We start from the raw sequence: 19,550 nt of genomic DNA, 5'->3' as shown, positions 1-19,550 counted from the left end.
GCTCTTTGTCGAATTGGGAGCCAATGCAGCTGTTCAAGTAGGGGCTTGGAGGCAGTTCTCGGGGGGGCATTCAGAACAAGGCGAGCTGCCGTGTTCTGAATGACTTGTAACTTAGCCAGCACTCCTTCGTTTGTCGAAAGCAGCAAGCCATTGCAATAGTCGATCCGACTAAGGATCAGTGCTTGGACGAGAGTGTTCCTAACCGAGTCAGGTAGTAAAGGGAAAACTTTGCGAAGCAGACTGATGGTATAGAAGCATATCCCTGAGATGTAACTAGTGTGTTGCTTCAGTGACAGATCGTGGTCAAACCGAATTCCCAGGTTCTTCACGACCTGTCTAGGTTCGGGGACTGCTCCTAAGTCTGACGGCCACCATTCAGGAGTCCATAGAATTTTTGCCTCCCCAAACAACATGACCTCCGTTTTGTTGACATTACATTGGAGGTAGTTGATAGACATCCAGTTTGCCACTGCTTTCATGCCTGAAGAAAAAGAGTCCCTAACCTCAGCGGAAAGAGTCTTAAAAGGGAAGAGGAGCTGCGTGTCATCTGCGTATGATACGGTGATGAAGCCGTACCTACGCAATACTCCCGCCAGGGGTGCCACATAGATATTAAAAAGGGTTGGGCTCAAACAAGAGCCCTGTGGCACCCCCTTAGAAATCTCTGTTTCCGCTGAGCGATATGCACCCATGGTGACTCTCTGGGTGCGATCAGCTAGGAAGCTCTTCAACCAGTCAAGGCCTTTATTCTTAATGCCAGCGTTCGACAACCGTTCAGTCAAGATGGAATGAGACACGGTGTCGAACGCTGCAGAGAGATCTAATAGAACCAGTATAACTGAGAAGCCCTTGTCCTGGTACATGTGAAGGTCATCTGTGACAGACAGGAGGGTGGATTCTGTACTATGTTTGGGGCGGAACCCTGACTGGGAGTAGTCCAGGGCATTGGCGAGTTCAATATGTCCGGATAGATGGCGGTTCACATGTTTCTCTATAAGTTTCCCCAGAAAGGGTAACAGGGAAATGGGTCTTAAGTTGGTTAGATCAGACCATGGAGTAGCAGTATTTTTCCTTATCGGTCTGACAAGAGCTCGTTTCCACTCCTTAGGGACAACGCCTGAAGTAAGAGAAAGATTCACTAATTCAGTAATCTTTGGGCACAGTTGTTCTGCCAATACAGGCATTAGTCTGGCAGGGATGGTGTCATCTGGGCTCCCACTCTTAATCTGCTTTATAAGTATAGATGTTTCTTATAGTGAGATTGGAGGAAGGATATCCAAGGAGTATGTATCCAATCTGGCTTCTATTTGTGTCTGAGGGAATACTAAGTCTGTGGGAGTGACCCGGTTTGTGCACACTATTTTATCCTAAATAGTGTAAATTTTTTTGTGAGAAAACAAGAAATTTCATCACACAGCTGTTGGGAGGCCATTTCAGGAGATTCGCATGCAGTAGGTTTAGCGAATGTTTGTAGAATTTGAAAAAGAACCCTAGAGGAGTTCCCTGCCTCTTGTATTTGTGACGCAATATAGGTTTTTCGCGCTGTGCGAATTGCTTTGTGGTAAAAGGATAATGCGTCCCAATATTTTTTCTTATCCTCTTGAAGATGGGACGTTCTCCATCTTTTTTCTAGTTTCCTAGTTCCTAATTTCAATGTTCTTAAATGATCAGAAAACCAGATTTCTTGTTTTTTAGCTGGCCTAGGTTTGAAATGCTTCAATGGGGCAATTTGGTCTATAACTCTCTTAGTTTCTCCTTCAAATTTTTTAAGAGCAGTTTCAATATTATCCAGAGGTGGGAAAACCGGGCAATTAAATATTTCACCAAAGGTGGTGTTGGTAACTTTATGCCACTGTCTGCGGACACTGGGTAGCGAACTGGAGCATAAAGGGGTAGGTGCCTGGGAAGGGGTGCTAAATTCTACAATAAAATAGTCAGTCCAGCTTACTTGAGTAGCCGGTGGACAGGAGACAAGCGGGACATTGGAGAATATCAAGTCTAAAGTATGACCCGCCTGATGCGTAGGTCCACAATTCCTTAATATTAATCCTAAGGATGATAGATCTGCTAGTAGGGATAGTGCTTCTTTACAGTCTGGTTTCTCACTATGTACGTTAAAATCTCCAACTAATATGAACTTACTATTATAGTTGATGTGTGGGGCTAGTAGTTCAACCAAAATATTAGAGAAATTGTTGTAGGGACCAGGCGGACGATACACTAGAGCGCCTTTATAGTTTTCTTTAGGGTATGTGTGTATTATGAAGACTAAAATTTCAATTTCGGAAGACGTGAGTTCGTCTAGAACCGAGATGGTTAACTCTTCTTTATAAACAATAGCAATCCCACCGCCAGTTTTCTCGGGACGGTCTAGCCTAAGTATTTTATAGTTGCAGGGGATTCCTAGAGTTATGGCTGGAGTACTGTGTGGTTTAAGCCACGTTTCCGTGAGATAGGATACCTCTGGTTGTTTGGAGGAAATTAGTTCCCAAACCTCAGCAGTATGTTTAGAAAGAGATCTGATGTTACACAGGATGTTAGTACACCCTAATGAAGGATCATCAGCAGCTTTCGAAATAGAAATAGGGAGAGACGAAGGATCAGGGCAACTTATATAGGACGTCTTTCTGATATGCGTAGAGAATTGCGTGTGGCACAAACAGCAAGAAAAAGGTCCTTCAACCTCTGGTAGTATGCTGCAGCTAACGCCAGGTGTATCGTGCGTATTTAAACTCAGCAATACCTGCGAAGTGTACGGCAGCCTTTTCTGGGTGGGTACATGGGGTACAGATGAAGCGTCCTCCATGTCCCCTGGCCCAGTCTGGCGCGGACGGGCGCAGACGGGCAGGTCTTTGGCTCGTCTTCGGCACGTATGAAGGCGCCCCCCTGCGCGCAACCGCTGCGCGCTAGAGCCGACGAGTGGCTAAATAGCCCTTAGTGCAGGAAGGCTAGAGCGCTAACCGCTCGACCCGCCAAACAGGAAGTGTGTGGGCGTGTCTCTCTGGCTCGTACCTGTCCCGCCCTCCGCTCAACGGTATTGGATACCGAGTCGGACCAGGGCGGGCAGGCTGTAACACAGAGCACAGAGTTTACAGAGTGAATCCTAAAGCCCCTGGCAGCTCCGTGAATGAACGCTAGCACAGAGGGTAAGTGTGTTTAAAATTAGCAGTCAATTATTAACACTGTAAAAGATTTTCAATTCGCAATCAATTTAAAATCAATTCAATTTAACATTGGGATATAGAATTCACAGTTCGTATTCACAAAGCCAGCAGAGTATTACTGCTCTGCGAGTAATTACCTAGCGCCACAAGGCGGGGTCGGAAGACACTGCCACTGTCAACCTTACCGCGATCTGCTTTGTCTCCTCGCCTCCTAAATAGCCCTTAGTGCAGGAAGGCTAGAGCGCTAACCGCTCGACCCGCCAAACAGGAAGTGTGTGGGCGTGTCTCTCTGGCTCGTACCTGTCCCGCCCTCCGCTCAACGGTATTGGATACCGAGTCGGACCAGGGCGGGCAGGCTGAAACACTGTAACATCTGCTGGTTGGGTTTTTGTTACTCTACAGTGGAGGTAGGACAGGAGTTGCCCTGCTTATCTCCCTCTTAGTGCATTCAAGCTTGTCATGTTGCAAGTTAAAAGCAACTCAGTCGCTCAATCTGATGGGTGTGGTGTGTTTGAGCATCTATCAGCATGGGTAACAACACAGCCTGCAACTAGACTGCAGTCTATTGATGAACTAGGGAGGCCTCTGTTTACAGAAACACTATGTGGAGATTGACCCTAGATACCAACCATGCCACAAGCCACTCATTTCTGCTTTCAGTGCTTCCCACTCAAACAACCTTGTTGTGTCCCAGTAGTCAGTGAAAAATTTGGAGACAGAATCCCTCAGAAATTAGCAAAATGCATGGACCAACAACAACGTAGGATGCAGTCACCATGTGTGAACCGGGGGCTCTGCACACTACACCCAATGTGTATGTGTATTGGGTCATCTTCTGAGAATGTTATTCACAGCTATTCAGCATGTAGCTCCTCAGGCTGCAGTGTGAGCTGCAGACAAATAATTCCATTCTGAATGCGCAGATTGTGTACTGCAGTGTAGTAGGAGTACTCATGAGTTCAGGATGTAGGAACCACCAACAGTGTCAGAGGAACCAGTGTGCAGCCCATTGTGTAATGTACACTGCCAGCACAGGCGAGGATACCAGGGGACACCTTTTGAGGATGAGCGATATGTGCAAAATGAAGTCTGTTTTGTCCACATTCGGCACTGAAACACTGCCTCATAATCTTGGAAATCATCAAGGAGACCCTCTACAATGACATATTGCCCTTTTGCTCCGTGGCAGTGTCTAAGAGACTAAATGGGACCCCCGTTTGGACACACAAAAGGGCTACCCTTGCCAAACCAGAGAAGATTATGTAAAAATATTGGCTCTGCAAACACTTCTGTAACTGGGTCTAATGTTCCGGTGTCACGTGTCTCTTGTAACAGTGCAATGGTTTTTTTTCCCAGCACATCTAGATATATCATCACAATGCATGTCTCTCCCTTGTTGTCCACATACCTTTGACATTCAAAATCAGAATGCCATGAGTACCCATGTGTGTGTAGTGTAATGGGAAGTGTGGTGAGGGGTTTCAGGAGTAGTCTGCCCTCAGGTGGCTCACCAACACACATCCTGGAGTTTTCACTGGTGGGGGCTATGGCCCTCTAATCAATGGACTGCCATTAAATGTTTCTACATCATGAAAGTAAAATATGAACCCTCAACACCTCTATCCCAGGGCAGTATCCAAGGAGAAGAATGAGCAATCAGGTACCTACAAAGGATAACTCGGCAGTTATGCCCACACACAACTCAGACAAGGCAAGGCTAGAGGGGGGGAACATATCCTGTGTTGCCAATAGGTTTCACATTTTCTAGTGTTCTCCTAGTGGCCATGTCAACAATCTGTCAACACCAATCAGTGCAAGCTGCAGCTAACACCTACCACATCCCTCTCTACATGTGTGCATTTCATCATTACCTCTTGGCCTACATAATCTCTACTTGTGCAGGCCTGAACCCTCTCACATCCACCTCAAAGTGCATGCTCATCTCTCAACCTATCCATCATACACACGCTCTTCATAATCACCCTCTGGTGCAGCTATCCTCAAAACCATTTCTTTACTCTAAGCGCCATACTTGTACTCTAACTCTTCCACCCAGACTCTCCAAGCTAATCCTGGTGCTGCCCCTCTTAAATACACACCTACATTCACAGCACCATTCTTCACCACTATGTGCACAACACCTCTGCCATTCATGCTATTTACACAAGGGACTGTACTCATCACCTGCTCAGCAGACGTTACGGGTATCATTTTAAATGTACAGCTCTCATCCTCACTTTTCCCCTCACTAATGTCTTGGACTGCACTTTTATCACAATGTGCTGCATCATATCCAACTCTGAGATTCACACTTAACACCTCACCATATCTCTCACCCAGACACGTACATTGCTCAATGACTCTGTCCTCATTCGCCTCTCACCATTCACTCACCCTGCTCTACTAAAGGACTACTGATAGTCATTTGACAAACTTGTGCACCCACAGATTCAAACACAATATACATCAACTGGACAACACCTCGCATCTCCCCATACAGCACCCTAACATACATAACTGGTGTGTACCCTTGACATACATTTATCCACTTTGTTACAAATAACACGTTTAACTTTGGCTCACTGTGGCCCTGTCACATCCATATGTCAGTTCCATGCCCAATATTTTCATTGACTTCTGCACATCAACAACTACCTTTATCAATTACACTTTTGTGTCACAGTCCTCTCTCATGGTAGTGCGCCAGACGACAGCTTTCATCTCCTGCCAGCCTCCAACCTTGTCTAGCTGGTTCTACCTCAATCACATCTACCTATTCCTAGCATACCCTGCTCAGGCTTTAACCAGTCTTTCAAGGTCCCACACTAGGATTCCTACACCCCATCAATTCCAAAACTACACATTGTAATAATGGGGATACTTCACGTATCCTATCCCAGAATTGCGTTTAACATTAACTCCTCCCTTCCACTCTCATAAAAATCCTTACTGTTTCTGCCCCCATCACGTCTGAGTCTCCACTCCATTTCCAAAATGGAAATACAAGTCTCTCTCACATCTACCCTTCTTAAGCTAGGTCAGCCCATGCAACATTAACCTTGCGAAAAACATCTGCAGCTAGGCCTCACATTCCAAGATCCACCTCCTCCCCTGTCTGTCAACTTAGTGCATGGGTGTAAAATAGGCTTCTGTAGCATCTGCACAGCAAATGGGCCCACAACACTTCTGTGCACTCACAGTCCTCTCAGCTTACCACATGTAGCACAGGGCAATCCATTAAACATAACAGCACTCCTAGTTCAACTCTGTGTGATCTTGGCCAGCATCAAGCATAGCTCTAAAGTTCTTCATTGCCAATTATACTCATATGACAACATACATACAAATCCTATGCTCAACTACAAATGAAGTGCGGTTAAAAGTGTAAAGTCCTAGCTTGTACAGACAAAACAATTGTCAGTGGAAAAGTGTGCAAAAAACCCAGATCTCAACCACTCTCCACTCTTATCACTCGGCAGTCATCCCTGTAGAGCACTGCCCAAAGTTCTACAATGCCATTATGGCTATCAGACTCCAGTTGTGTTAGTGTACCATAGGATTCCCTGATGTTCATCTAGGCTGGGGCAGGTTGCAGTCACATCCATAACACTCACACGTGATGTGACCGCATGCCGTAATGATGACCATGCATTGTGTCAGGTGAGTGAGGGTGGAGCGTAAGTCAAACGTGGCATGAAAATAAACACAGCTTTAAAAATTATCTTTGCAGTCCAAAAACTGAAGTGATGTTTGTGCAAAACACATTGACATCTCTGCCCATTCCTAAGTGTTCCATGTGAGTGGTATTGTGTATTGATTGTGCATCACCCTGATGCACTATGGATGAAAACCCAAGGGAGGGGTCTGTCCACCTGTAGCTCGTAACAGTAACAGCACACTAAAGGCAGTGTTCTGTTGCTTAGCTCTATAGTCATTAGCATTTGTGTGACCCTGGGCAGCTATCCACTGGCAGGGTCAGCCCCGACTGGCACACAGCATCCACCCTGAAATAAATCCACTCCACACCACTCCTGTTACCAACAACTGAGGTTCAGATACACGCAGCAAGGAGGATACATGCAGCACAGTTGGAGCCGCAAGGTTGGAGCCGCTGAAGCTTTTCTCGGCACGGCCGGAGCTGGGCATTTTCTCCGCGGCCGGAGCCGCTGGGTGCTTCCTCGAATTGGCCGAAGCCGCTGGCCACTTCTTTTTGAGGCCAGAGCTGCTGAATGCTTCCTCGGTGCGGCCGGAGCCGCTGGTCGTCTTCTCTCACGGCCGGAGCCGCCGGGCACTTTCTCTTTTGCGGCCGGAGCCGCTGAACGCTTCTCTTTTGCTGCCGGAGCCGCTGGGCACTTCAATCAATCAATAAATACTTTATTTCGGTTATTTTGCAAACCATAAAAGTACATGTACAATATAATAAATCTTATCACACACAAAAAAATGTAAACACATATCGTGTAAAGTGCCACAAGTGAAAAAGATGTACTTTCTTCCACAGAATAAAGTCAGAACAAATAATGAAAATACACAATCACAATGAGTCATTACTGGTCCAGACAATTTCTCAGTTTAACAGTTAATTAAAAAAAATTCTTGATTTGGAGGATACTGTCACTATGCAAAAGCTGTAAATACATTAGTGCCGGTCTGATTTGTGTAAAAGTAATTTTTTTTAAAAGTGTTACCAGGTAGCGCTTGCGTGGGAATTCATAAAACGTACATAAAAATATAAAATGCAGCATATCCTGCGGAGACTTTTCGTCGCAGCCGCAGGGTGCTGCCAATTTTTTTTAAAATATCTGTTTTTGGTCTGATCAGCAGATGATGAAAGAGGTTTAACCTGGACCTTGTTAGGAGAAATTTTTAATGGGAGGTCAATGAGCCCACCAGGTACGGTTCTATGGTTTCACAGGTTTTCAGCATGAAAAATTTCCTCACGCTTTGTTTCTGAAGCTCCACATCCTTCCTCTGGATCCTCCTATCCAGCAGGAAGGCTTGTTTAATGAGCTCCAGGTCCCCTTTCACAATTTGGCTTGGGTATTCAAACAGTTCTACGTGACCAAGCCTAGCAAAATTGGATTTCAGATATTTTAACCAAGGGGCACACATAGCCTTGTCCTGACTCAAAAAGTCCCTAACAATCAAATGCTTTAATGGTATATCCTGGTTCAACCATAGTTTTAGCCAACAAGTCAAGGGACGTAGAGAAAACAAGTCACTTAAATATTGCATCCCTAGCTCTTCATGTACAGCCAGATTGGGGGTGCCTACCGGGACACACAAGAGATGCTTCAAAAAATAGTTTTCAGCGATCTGCAGGTGCTCACCACCAACATACCCCCAAATTTCACTCCCATAAATGGCAGATGTCACTGACTTTGCATTATACAATTTCAGCATAGCACAAATCGTTTTTTTCCCCAATTTGGCAGCGAAATTAAAAATGGAAGCATTAACCCTCGCAAGTTCTCCTTTCTTTTTTGCAAGGTGAGGGGCCCAATTAAGTTTGGTATCAAAAAGAACCCCAAGGTACAAGAACGTTTTAGTTGAAGGGATTACAGTGTCATCAATTTTAAAAGTGAAAGTCCTTCTTGATTGCTGGCCAACTTGCATGACAAATGATTTTGAGTTGTTAACCAAAAGATCTCTATCTGTCATGAACAATTTAAAAGCATTAAGAAGAGATTGAAGTCCCTTCTCAGTTCTTGAAATTAAAACCGCATCATCTGCGTACAGAAGGAAAGGAATTCCCCGCCTTCCGACTCTCAGGCAATCTGCCTGGACATTCTGAAGCACATTATCTAACTCGTTAATATGAAAATTAAAAAGGAAAGGGGCCAAGATCCAACCTTGGCGGACACTCTTTCCTATATTAAAATTATTCGTTACACTCAGATCTTGGGAGTATCTCACATTAGCTCTGGTATTATTATGCAAATCAGCCAAGAAACCAACCAGACCACTATCCACCCCCTTCACCCTCATGGACTGCCACAGCTTTCCCCTGTTAACACAGTCGAAAGCTGAGTACAGATCCATGAAGGCGAGGTGGATGGTGCCCCTTTGCACTACAGTGTACTTACTTAGAATTAAAAAGAGATTCAGGGGGGAGGAGCTTTGCGCGCAACCGGGATGGTCGCGTGAGCACAGGGCTCCCGGACCTTCGCCACCTCCGTCACCTATCCTGATTATTATCCTGGTCATGACGACGAATCATTGAAGATGAAGCTCAACTGATATTATAGTTGCTTTCAAAAATTTATTTGGTCCAAGGGAACCGATTTTATGACGATTTGAACTTTCCTGGCCTGCTCCGCGGTTCTGCCCCAGGCTCGAGTTGAAGATCCGCCCGGGCAGTAATTGAACAACAGCGGCTTCCCTGTTCCTACTTTCGCCTCTGGACTTGGCTTTCGGTTTCGCTTTTGGCCCGGACCCCTCCTGTACAGCAGACGACCCCGTCGCCCACAGATTGCCCACAGATAGCCTCCCTTCGTGGTCCCAATTCGGGGCCGTGACTGTATATCACTGCTCGGTGTGTGACGTGGAACACACAGTACTTCGGTTGTGCATCTGTTGGGGCATTGACATAGCCATTTTTACCAGATGTCGGGGTCCCCTCGGGGGCGCAACTTCCAAAATGGCCGTCAAGCCCGAAGTTGACAAGCGAAAGACCAAGACTGTTCACCGTGGGGGCTCCATACAATCTAATATTATGGATTGATATACCCATCCTAAGGGATCCCCAGGTGGAACGGGCAAGCCTTTGGTGGACAAGGGAGATGACCCAGCGGCGGACGACAACCCGACTCTGCACGATATTATGGGCGCCATTGCGAGTATGCAGACTTCAATCGGTGTGCAGTATGAGGCTCTGGCGCACAAACTGGACACAGTGGCGATTGATGTCAACTTGATCAGGGCGGATTTAGCTAAAACGAACAAACGAGTTAAATCCCTAGACTTGAAGACTTCTAGCCTCACGACGGATGTCTCCGATCTACAAACGGAGGTCCGCGATCTGTGGTCCTCTAATGACTCTTTCTCCCGTCGTTTGGAGGATTTTGAAAGTCGCTCCAGGCGGAACAACGTCCGTATTGTGGGTGTCCCTGAGAATTCAGACAACTTAAATGTCGACCTCATCGTGGAGGACCTCATCGTCAATCATCTCGCACCCAAGGGCCTGAGTAAATTCTTTGCGGTGGAGCGGGCTCACAGAGTGCCGGGTGGCAAACCTAAGCAGGGTGCCACTCCGCGACCCATAATCGCCAGAATATTTCATTTCCGTGACCACTGGCTCCAGGGGGGTGGGTATCCTGGTCAGGGTCTCCCTCCCCCTTGAGGTCGATACTGTTATTCTCGATGACAGGGGGCGATATGCCGCCATTACTGGGCTATGGGAGGGGAAGGTCATCACTTTGCTCTCCGTTTATGTCCCACCTGGCCTTCAGACCACGACCTTTGCTGACTTGGGGAGGGTGATACTGGGGCTCCCAGAGAGCGTCCTTGTGGTGGGAGGTGACTTTAATTCTGTGGTCTCCGGAACTGTTGATCGCTACCCACCTAGGGATCTTGGGAGGTCCCAGTCCTGGCTGGGTGGCTTCCTCAATACGCTGGGACTGATAGATTGCTGGAGGCTACTGCACCCTGGACAGTTACAATACACCTTTCACTCTGGTGCACACGGCAGTCTCTCTAGGCTTGACTATATCCTGATGCCCGCAACACAGGCTTCACTTGTCAAGGAGATTAGGCACCTGGCTAGGGGTATTTCAGATCACTCCCCCGTATGGCTCGCAATGGAAGCGGGACCGGGAACTGAGGGTCGGGTTGCCCCGATCAACCCTTGGTACCTGCGTGACCCTAAGATCCGCACAGAATTGATTAAATCCTTCGACCATTATTTTGTGGATAATGTGGGGTCTGTGTCCTCGTCTGTCTCGCTCTGGGAGGCCTACAAGTCGGTGATCTGTGGCCACGCCTTATCGTTAATCAATGACGCCAAGAAACGTAAGTGCGAGGCAGTGGTCCGGCTTGAAACTGAGATTTCAGATATAGAAAGACAGCTGGAATCTGATGTCACCCAGGACGGGATACACCTTCTCAGCCTCAAACAAACTGACTATAGAGCGATGGTCACTGATGCCGCCATGGTGATGAGTAGAGAGCAGCAAGGCCGTTTGTATGATGTGGGTGATAAGGCTGGAAAGTTGATTGCTTGGTTGGACAAGAAGGAGAGGGCTAGTCGTGTGGTCACCTCGGAAGTCGCTAATAGTGCTTTTCGATGTATTGACTTCCTTCGGTAAAAATTCTGGCCTTGTAATCAATTGGTCCAAGTCCTGTGTGTACGTTCTCTCTGGAGTCTCTCCTCTCTTGCAGCGCGGGTGCCCAATACAGGTGGTACGCGCGAGTTTCAAATACTTGGGGGTGTTTATCACCTTAGATCCTGTGGTTCGTTATGAACGTAACTTGTTGCCCCCGCTTCAGCGCTTGCGGTCCGATGTCGAGGCTTGGCGTAGACTTCCGTTATCCCCGCTCGGGCGAGCAGCTCTCTTCAAGATGATATCACTGCCCCGATTTTTATATGCCCTACAGAACACTTGCGATACCATCCCGGCCAGCTACTTCCGGGAGATTGAAAACTTGCAGAGACAACTGATATGGGGTCGGCGGTCCCGTATAGCCCTGGCCATATTACTGCTCCCTTGGTATGATGGTGGAATCGCTCTCCCGGATATTAAGCGCTACTACTGGGCCTCCCAACTGGGGGCGATTAATCACGGCACGTCCGATCCCTCGTTGAACCCCGCGTTCGCAATGGACAGATGGTTGCTGCCTGGTGGTGACTACAACAGGGCGCTATACACGAAATCCGCAGGGAGGATGCTCACTGGCCCTACCAGGATAGCGGTGCAAGTATGGCATCGTGCGAATGGTGCCATGGGATGGAGGGATTGACTCGCGTGCGAAACTCCCCTTTATGCCTCTGAGAGACTGGGCTCCCTATGGAAGACGAAAGGCTTTGATAAGTGGGACGTGATTGGTATATGCAGGGTGAATGATGTCTGGACTAAGGATAGGGTCAAAACATTCGAGGAATTGAGACTAGAGTATGACCTGAGTGACAAGGAGTTTTTTCGATACGCTCAGATCCAACACACGCTGGTGGCGGTTTTCCCTCCGGGTCCTACTGTTCCAGAGGCGTCGCCGCTTGAGGATTGGGTGCTGGATGGGCATGTTTCTGACAGCACGATTTCGCTTATCTATAAAAAGTTGATAAACGATAGGACCGACCTTATGCAACGACTCAGGGAAGCCTGGACTGGCAATGGTTTGGAGTTAGATGACGAAGACTGGCAGTCGGCCATATCTTCGCCGAAAGAGGTTGCAATTCCGGCCCGTCTCCGGTTTGAGCAGCTTAAGATTCTCCACAGGATCTATGTAACCAGTCCACGTTTGGTCAGCATGGGTTATGCTTTGGATGGGTTGTGCAGGCGTGATTGTGGCCTTCCGGGCACCTTCCTTCACATACTCTGGGAGTGCCCGTTGGTTGTTCGTTTCTGAAATCGAGTGCATTCAGTAATGGAAGAGGTCACGGGTGTTGCGTTGTTGCCTGAAGCTAGACGATGCTTGTTGAATGTTTGGGTGCCGAATGATTATGATTCGGCACAGACTCAGTGGGTGACCCTTGGCAATATGATTGCTAAGAGGGATATTGCCCAGTTATGGGGCTCTTAGAGGCCACCCACAGTTCTGGCATGGAAGGAGAATATGGACTGGTGCATGTTTAGAGAGAAGACGGTGTATGTGGCACGTGGCAGGCCTCGCAAGTGGGGTAAGGTTTGGGGTCCATTGAACTCCTATCGTGGAGACATATGTACACCTCCCTCCCCGAATTTGGCGGCAGAGCCTCCCTCCCCGTGACCCGACATTCCCGCTAATCTGTTGCTTGGTCTGACTCCGGTTTTGCTACATCCCTCAATCCTCCCATCTTGCACTGTCACTGATTGTATTATGATATTATGCTTTCCTCCCCGAAGGACGCTTCGCCGTTCAATTGATTGTACTGCCTTGATTATTTAATTTTTTTTTTCATTGTTTTTGTTCTTGTTGTTAAAAGTTTTAATAAAAAGAAATATTAAAAAAAAATAAAGATTCAGGCACTGTGTTGTTGTAGAGCGACCACTACAGAAGCCATACTGGGAAATGGACATAATGTTTTTTTCCTCTGCCCATTCAGTTAGTCTCTGCAATACCATCCTTCCTACAATTTTAACCATAGAGTCTATTAAAGAAATGGGTCTGTAACAATGTGGACTACCTTTGTCCCCCTTCTTGAAAACCGGGACAATTGTAGAAACACCCCATGATTGCGGACAACCATCTTTCACAGCAGCATTAAAAACAGACTCTAAGATAGGTGCCCAGAAGTTGGGCTCGGACTTAAATAAGTCCAGCGGGATCCCATCGGGCCCTGGGGCTTTCCCAGCTGTTAGTCCCACAATGCCCTTGACAACCTCACCTCTATGGAAACTAATCATTTCTCCACCACTGACAGAAGGGGCAGTATTATAAGACTCATCCAACGAGCTACAATACAATTTCTTAAAATGTTCTTCCCAAACCTCCTTAAGTATGTGGCATTCTAATCCGTCACCCTGCTCCTGGGCCAAAAAGGGTTTCCTCATCACTGCCCAGAATCTAGTGCTACACTGCAGAGTGGTGGGATCAAAAATCTCACTCCATGCCTCTTCCCCAAGGGAGTTCTTGTGTCTTGCAATAATAGTTTTATAATTTTTCAGGCATATCTGAACATCTGCCTTTATTCTTGGTTTCATAGCCAATGCTAGTCTTAAATTTCAGGCTGCTTTTGAACATTCATGATTAAACCATCCAGGTCCCTTGATCTCCAACTACTTTGCAGGGGCTGACAACAGCTTTGAAATCTTAGCCGATAGATTTTGAAAAGCACTAAGAACATTGATTGGCTGGGCGCCTTCTTGCGTACAGACCATAATCTCATCTGCACAAGCGATTTTAATCTCTCTGTACAGCAGGTCTGGGGTGATCTTTGACCATCTTAATTGCCGTCTCCCATCTGTCGTACTCATCCTACCTGTGACGTGTTTCAATCCTTCTTTGGCTAACCATGGGCCTCTCATGTGTACAGTGAGTGGATTGTGATCACTAAATTCACTATCATCAATAATGATGGAATCCACAAAGGACTGCATAGCTGATGTTAAAAATACATAGTCAATGAAGGTTCCCCTCCCGTGACCCTTAAAGGTCGGTGTCTCGAAAAGCATAACAGGATCCGTCAATGCCATTGTCGCCGTTAAGTCCAGAACATTAAGCATATCATTTAAATGTTCCCCCTCAATTGTATGTTCTAGGTGAAAACCCTCGGACCGCGCACAGTGCAGGTCCCTAATACATTTAAAGAGGGGATCCCCGCAGGGATGAACATTAAAATCACCCATGATCAAGAGATTGTGCGAACAATCCTTCATTGCACTACTAATGAAAGCATTCAGTGCTACTATCTGGCTAAGGACTGAACAAAAATTAATAGCATTATAGAAATTAACCACGCCGGCCATACAGTTTTCCCCCGATAAAACTAGACCAATAATTCCAGGATTGCATGTTGAGACTCTACGTACTTTGCAGGATAAAGCAACAGAAATGAACGTAACCATTCCCCCCTTGGGTCTGCCCCTGATAGTTGCTGTTGCAGGCACATAAAAGGCCTTATACCCTTCGAGAAAGTGGTTGCATTCAGTGGACCAGGTCTCTTGCAGGCAGATGGTTTGATACTGCTTAATTTACCTGATCCAGTTACAATCCTCCATCTTAGTACCCAGGCCCGCAATGTTCCATGAGATTACATTGTTCTGCCTCGTTTTTACATGAATTGTCTCTGTGCATCCCACTTCTTCCAAACTGTCATTTCCCTGACCCACAGGTTCCTCACGTCAATCACATGACTCAAGACCTGAAAGTATGTCAAATCTATTCTGTGTAGCAATATTAAACCCATCCCCACACTGGTTACCAACATTGTACAAATATGCTCCATTGGGGGTCGGTGGTTGAATAGGAGTAAATGGTCTAAATGACCCAGAATTCAGTGGTGCTTTAATCAAGTGGGTATAAAAGTAACCAAGTGGGCGTACACATATACTATCCGTAGTACAAACTATAGAGGCCGCTCTTAGTAGGACTGTGGCAACATGTTGTGGATGTTTGAAATTGGCAATTATGCAATCTCCATTTGTTGTCTTTCTGGATGTTCCAATCCATTTCACCCTCCTTGTAGACAAAACTTGGTCCGCAAATGTAACTGGAAACCCACAGTTTTTGTTTAGCCATGATACTGTTCTATTTTTTAATGAATCATGGGATTCCTCATGGGACTGAAGAGGATAACACCCCGTGGGGGGAACGCCTGTGAGAACAACCACATATGGTGTGCAATCAGGAGGAAGGTTGACATGGCGGCTCTTCTTTGCATACATAGGAGTAGGCGTACCCTCCGGGTCTACTGTGGCCTTTTTATTCTGAGTGACTGGAGGGGTAAACTCAAGTGGGGCTCGCTCAGCTGTGGATATTAACTGACTGGTTCACTGTAAGTTCATTCTACCAGCTCCCTGCCCTTCAACAACTGGTCTTCTATCCCCAGCTATTGGTCTTACTGCGGCGGCTGAGGCCAGATGTGTTGCTAACAACCCACCCAGTCTCTCAACTTCTAGGGCCACAGTATCTAATTTGGAAATTAGGGGTTTCATCAGCTCTATAATTTTTTCCTCTATCTTTACTTCTATCGTATGAATTAGAAGGTTAAATTGCTCCGAATTTATATTTATACTTGTACCATCCACACTTTTACCTTCCTGAGAATCAGTTATAACTGCAATACTATGTGGAACTGTATGGCCTTTTCCTACTTATTTTTTGCTGTTCTTTCCTCCACGTTTGGGTTGTGCCTTTCTGCATAATCTCACTGGCCTAGGGGAGGGTGGTGGCTCTTCTGCTGTGTCATTAATTATATCAGAAAGGTCTTCATCCGGTTCAACATGAACCTGTGCTTCGGCCATTATGATACCCCCGTTACCCTGATCCAAGGGATCAGTTACAGCCAGATCCACCAATGGGAGAGACAACTCAATATGTAAATCATGGAGATTCCCTCGACCTAATGAGGCCCTACGCTCGGTGTTAATTTGGGTCACCTTTTTAACCAAGTAATTGTCCATGGTTCCTAGGCCAGATGCAGTTTTGTTTGTCTTGGCCGTAGACATGGTCCAAACTTGCCTATATCCCACAACACTATGAATGTAACAAATATAGGTATTCACAAGCACTTTACACTAATAACGGTCAAATGGGACTCACTTAAGTCACAGGTCCTTTGATACGGCGCCAAAGTCCATGGCCCAGCCCCACCTCCTCTGGCCTCTGAGGGCCACAGAGGGCCCGCCCTTTGCCCGGGCTTCACCCGGCGTCCCGCGAGGCGGGGCAGAGCGCTGTTTTAAGGCGCCTCCTGGCACTTGCGGTGCACGTCGAAGCAGCGCCGCCGCTGAGGCAGCTGGGAATTGTAGTCCCGGGGCGGCGGCGCAATCCAAGCTGGTCGTGCCTCCTGGCAGTGGCGGCAACGCTGGAGGGCTTCCTCACCTCACCCCCGCAGCTTTGGCAAGTGGGCACTTCTCTTTTGCGGCCAGAGCCGCTGGGCACTTTCCTCGCGGTCGGAGCCGCCAAATAGTTGCCAGACGTTTTCTGGCGCGGTCGGAGCTGCTGGTCATTTTTCTTGCGCCGCCAAACATTTCTCTTTGCGGCCAGAGACGCCAAGCAGTGCTCAACGCCGCTGGAGCCACTGAGCATTGCTTGAACACGGCCAGAGCCGCTAAACATTGCTAGGGCACGGCCGGAGCCGCTGGACATTGCTTAAGCATGGCTAGACCCGCTAAACATTGCTTAAACGCTGCCTGAGCCACTAAACACAGCATCATCTTTGAATGGTAGACCTTTCACCTCCAAGATTCTCTGTTGTCACCTAGCCAGCCTAGCCAGCCTAGCTGACATGAGGACGCAGGACGGAGAATCGAGCGCAGAGCAGCAGATCGCCGTGGAAAGCCGTGGAAAAGACCTCAGGTGTAACGGCTACAGAACTGCGATAGAAGTCCGCAGTAGAAATCCGTAAGGCACTTAAAAACCCGCCCAAGCCCCCGAGATGTACAAGAACCCACTCGGAGCCTGCCGAGAACTACCTGCGCAGCCCGACTTTATCGGGCGCGCAGTAGCGGTATAGCAGGGGGGGGGACAGGCACTGGAGTACAACAGAGAGGAGGCGCCCGAGGAGCCCAGGAGCCAAGAACATTATTAAGGGCAACTTTGCACCGGGCATTAAACCCTGAGTTTATTAACATTGTGCCAAGGAGGTGATTACTTGCCCAGAGCCCGGAGCCCAAGGAAAGCGTCCCAGGGAAGGTGCTCAGGAATAGTGCACTAAAAGGACGGCAAGACAGGCTGGCAGACAAAAAGCATAACAGAGGTAAGTGAATGTATGAGGGAATGGACTAGTATATATACAGTAAACCCAACACCTTGATAACTATAAACTACTGCGAATTGGGAGTATATAGGGAATAACTGTGACAACTCCTGAGTTAAAAGTATTATTATTGTAGAAAGATGGCCCCGAAAAGAAGGCAAAAATTACGCAAAGAAGCTCCGGAAGAAAGCCCAGGGAGGAGCGAAATAATGGAGGGATCAAGGTCCTTGGAAGAGAGCCAGGAAAGTCAGGCTTCTATCACGGACAATAGTAAGGGACGACGTAAGAAGAGGAAAGTAAAAAGGGCCGCCAAACAGGTCCCGCTAGCCAAAAGGGGTTGCACCTCAACATCCAATCGGAAGGATAGTACGGCAGCCTCTAAATCTATAAAGGACTTTGTAGGGAAACACTACAAAATTACAGAGACGCCAATAATAAATCTGCAAAATGAGGAGGAGTACCGCGCCGAGAACGGAGAAAACCCGGGGGCTGAGGAGGAGAGCCAGATAGGAAAAGATATGGGAGGACCAAGTCTTGCAGCATCTAATTGGTCAAAAAAATATAACCCAGCAGGACGTAGTAAGAACTGGAAGTCAAGTTACCTCGGAAAGAAATAATCCACAGGATTAGGACCTCTCTGCAACACCCACATCCTCCATGATGGACTTACTTTTGATGCTACAGAAAACATTGCAAGGAATCCTGGAAGTAACATTATTGAATAATGGAGTCTTAAAAGCACAAAAACTGTACTTAAAAAAGATTGAAGAGGAGTTGGGGGGGATTAAGAGCCAAATGCCAAATATGTTAAGACCAGTAGTTACCCCCCAGACCACAGAACAAAGTATAGTGAGTGAACCTGCTGAGGCATTAGAAAATGTATATATTTCCAAACACCCAATGCTGATAAAAAGGCGCCGTGAATATGTAAGGGTATTCACAAAAAATAGGGCAAGTAAGAAGCGGGCCCCTAATACAATAATAAAGAGAAAAGGGAAGAAACCAGTGAGCAAGGTACAATCAAACTTAAATGCCTCTGCCCTGACCTATGTACCGATTAGATCCCCACAATCAATGATTAAAACAACAAACACTCCAAAGGCATTAGGGAAGAGCCAGAGTAGTAAGGGTTTAAACGAGAAACACCCAAAAATCCACTTTGCAAATGAGAGAGTATATGCATCCCCAGGAGAACAACCCCACTTTCATCCAAGATTTGACAACTCACAACTGCAAGATCTAGTAGGAGGTGAAAGCAAAACGAGGCCCCCAAGGAGACCAAAGAATAGTCAGATAAAGCCCGAAACACCCAAGATATTACAAGAGGTGGATACAAATAAATGGATATATCTGGAATCGGTACAAGCTGGTCAAAGGGGAAAGAAATTGAGAAAAATGAATCCACTAAACAGGGCACAGACTGACTTCCTTTGTCAAATGTAGAAGCCTGAGTGGGATCGGCACAAAAGATCTGAGGCAGATGTGCTTCATAGAGAATAAAAATGGCAAGAAAATAACAAAAGTTTTACTTCACTCAGACCTGGTAGAAATGGCAATAATAAAAGCATCTAGGGAGATAACTCAAGTAGGAATAAGGATAATACCAGAAAGAGAAGTAAATGGCCTCTCAGGAAGCAGTTTCCTAAAGTGCCATGCAGGTCTAGGGAGGAGACAAGTAAAGTTATCAAGAGATAATGAAGAAGATGTTAGCCGCCTGAAAATAGTTGTAAATAATACAAGAGAGGATGACTCATGGGATAACTGGAGCCAAAGAAGTTACGTGGGAGAATACTCCGAGAGATACATAGAGGAAAGGATTGAAGATGGTGGTC

Source organism: Lissotriton helveticus, chromosome 8, assembly GCF_964261635.1.
Source record: "Lissotriton helveticus chromosome 8, aLisHel1.1, whole genome shotgun sequence".
Classification (NCBI taxonomy): Eukaryota; Metazoa; Chordata; class Amphibia; order Caudata; family Salamandridae; genus Lissotriton; species Lissotriton helveticus.
The sequence above is the reverse complement of the archived record's forward strand: the minus strand, read 5'-3'. Positions refer to the sequence as shown.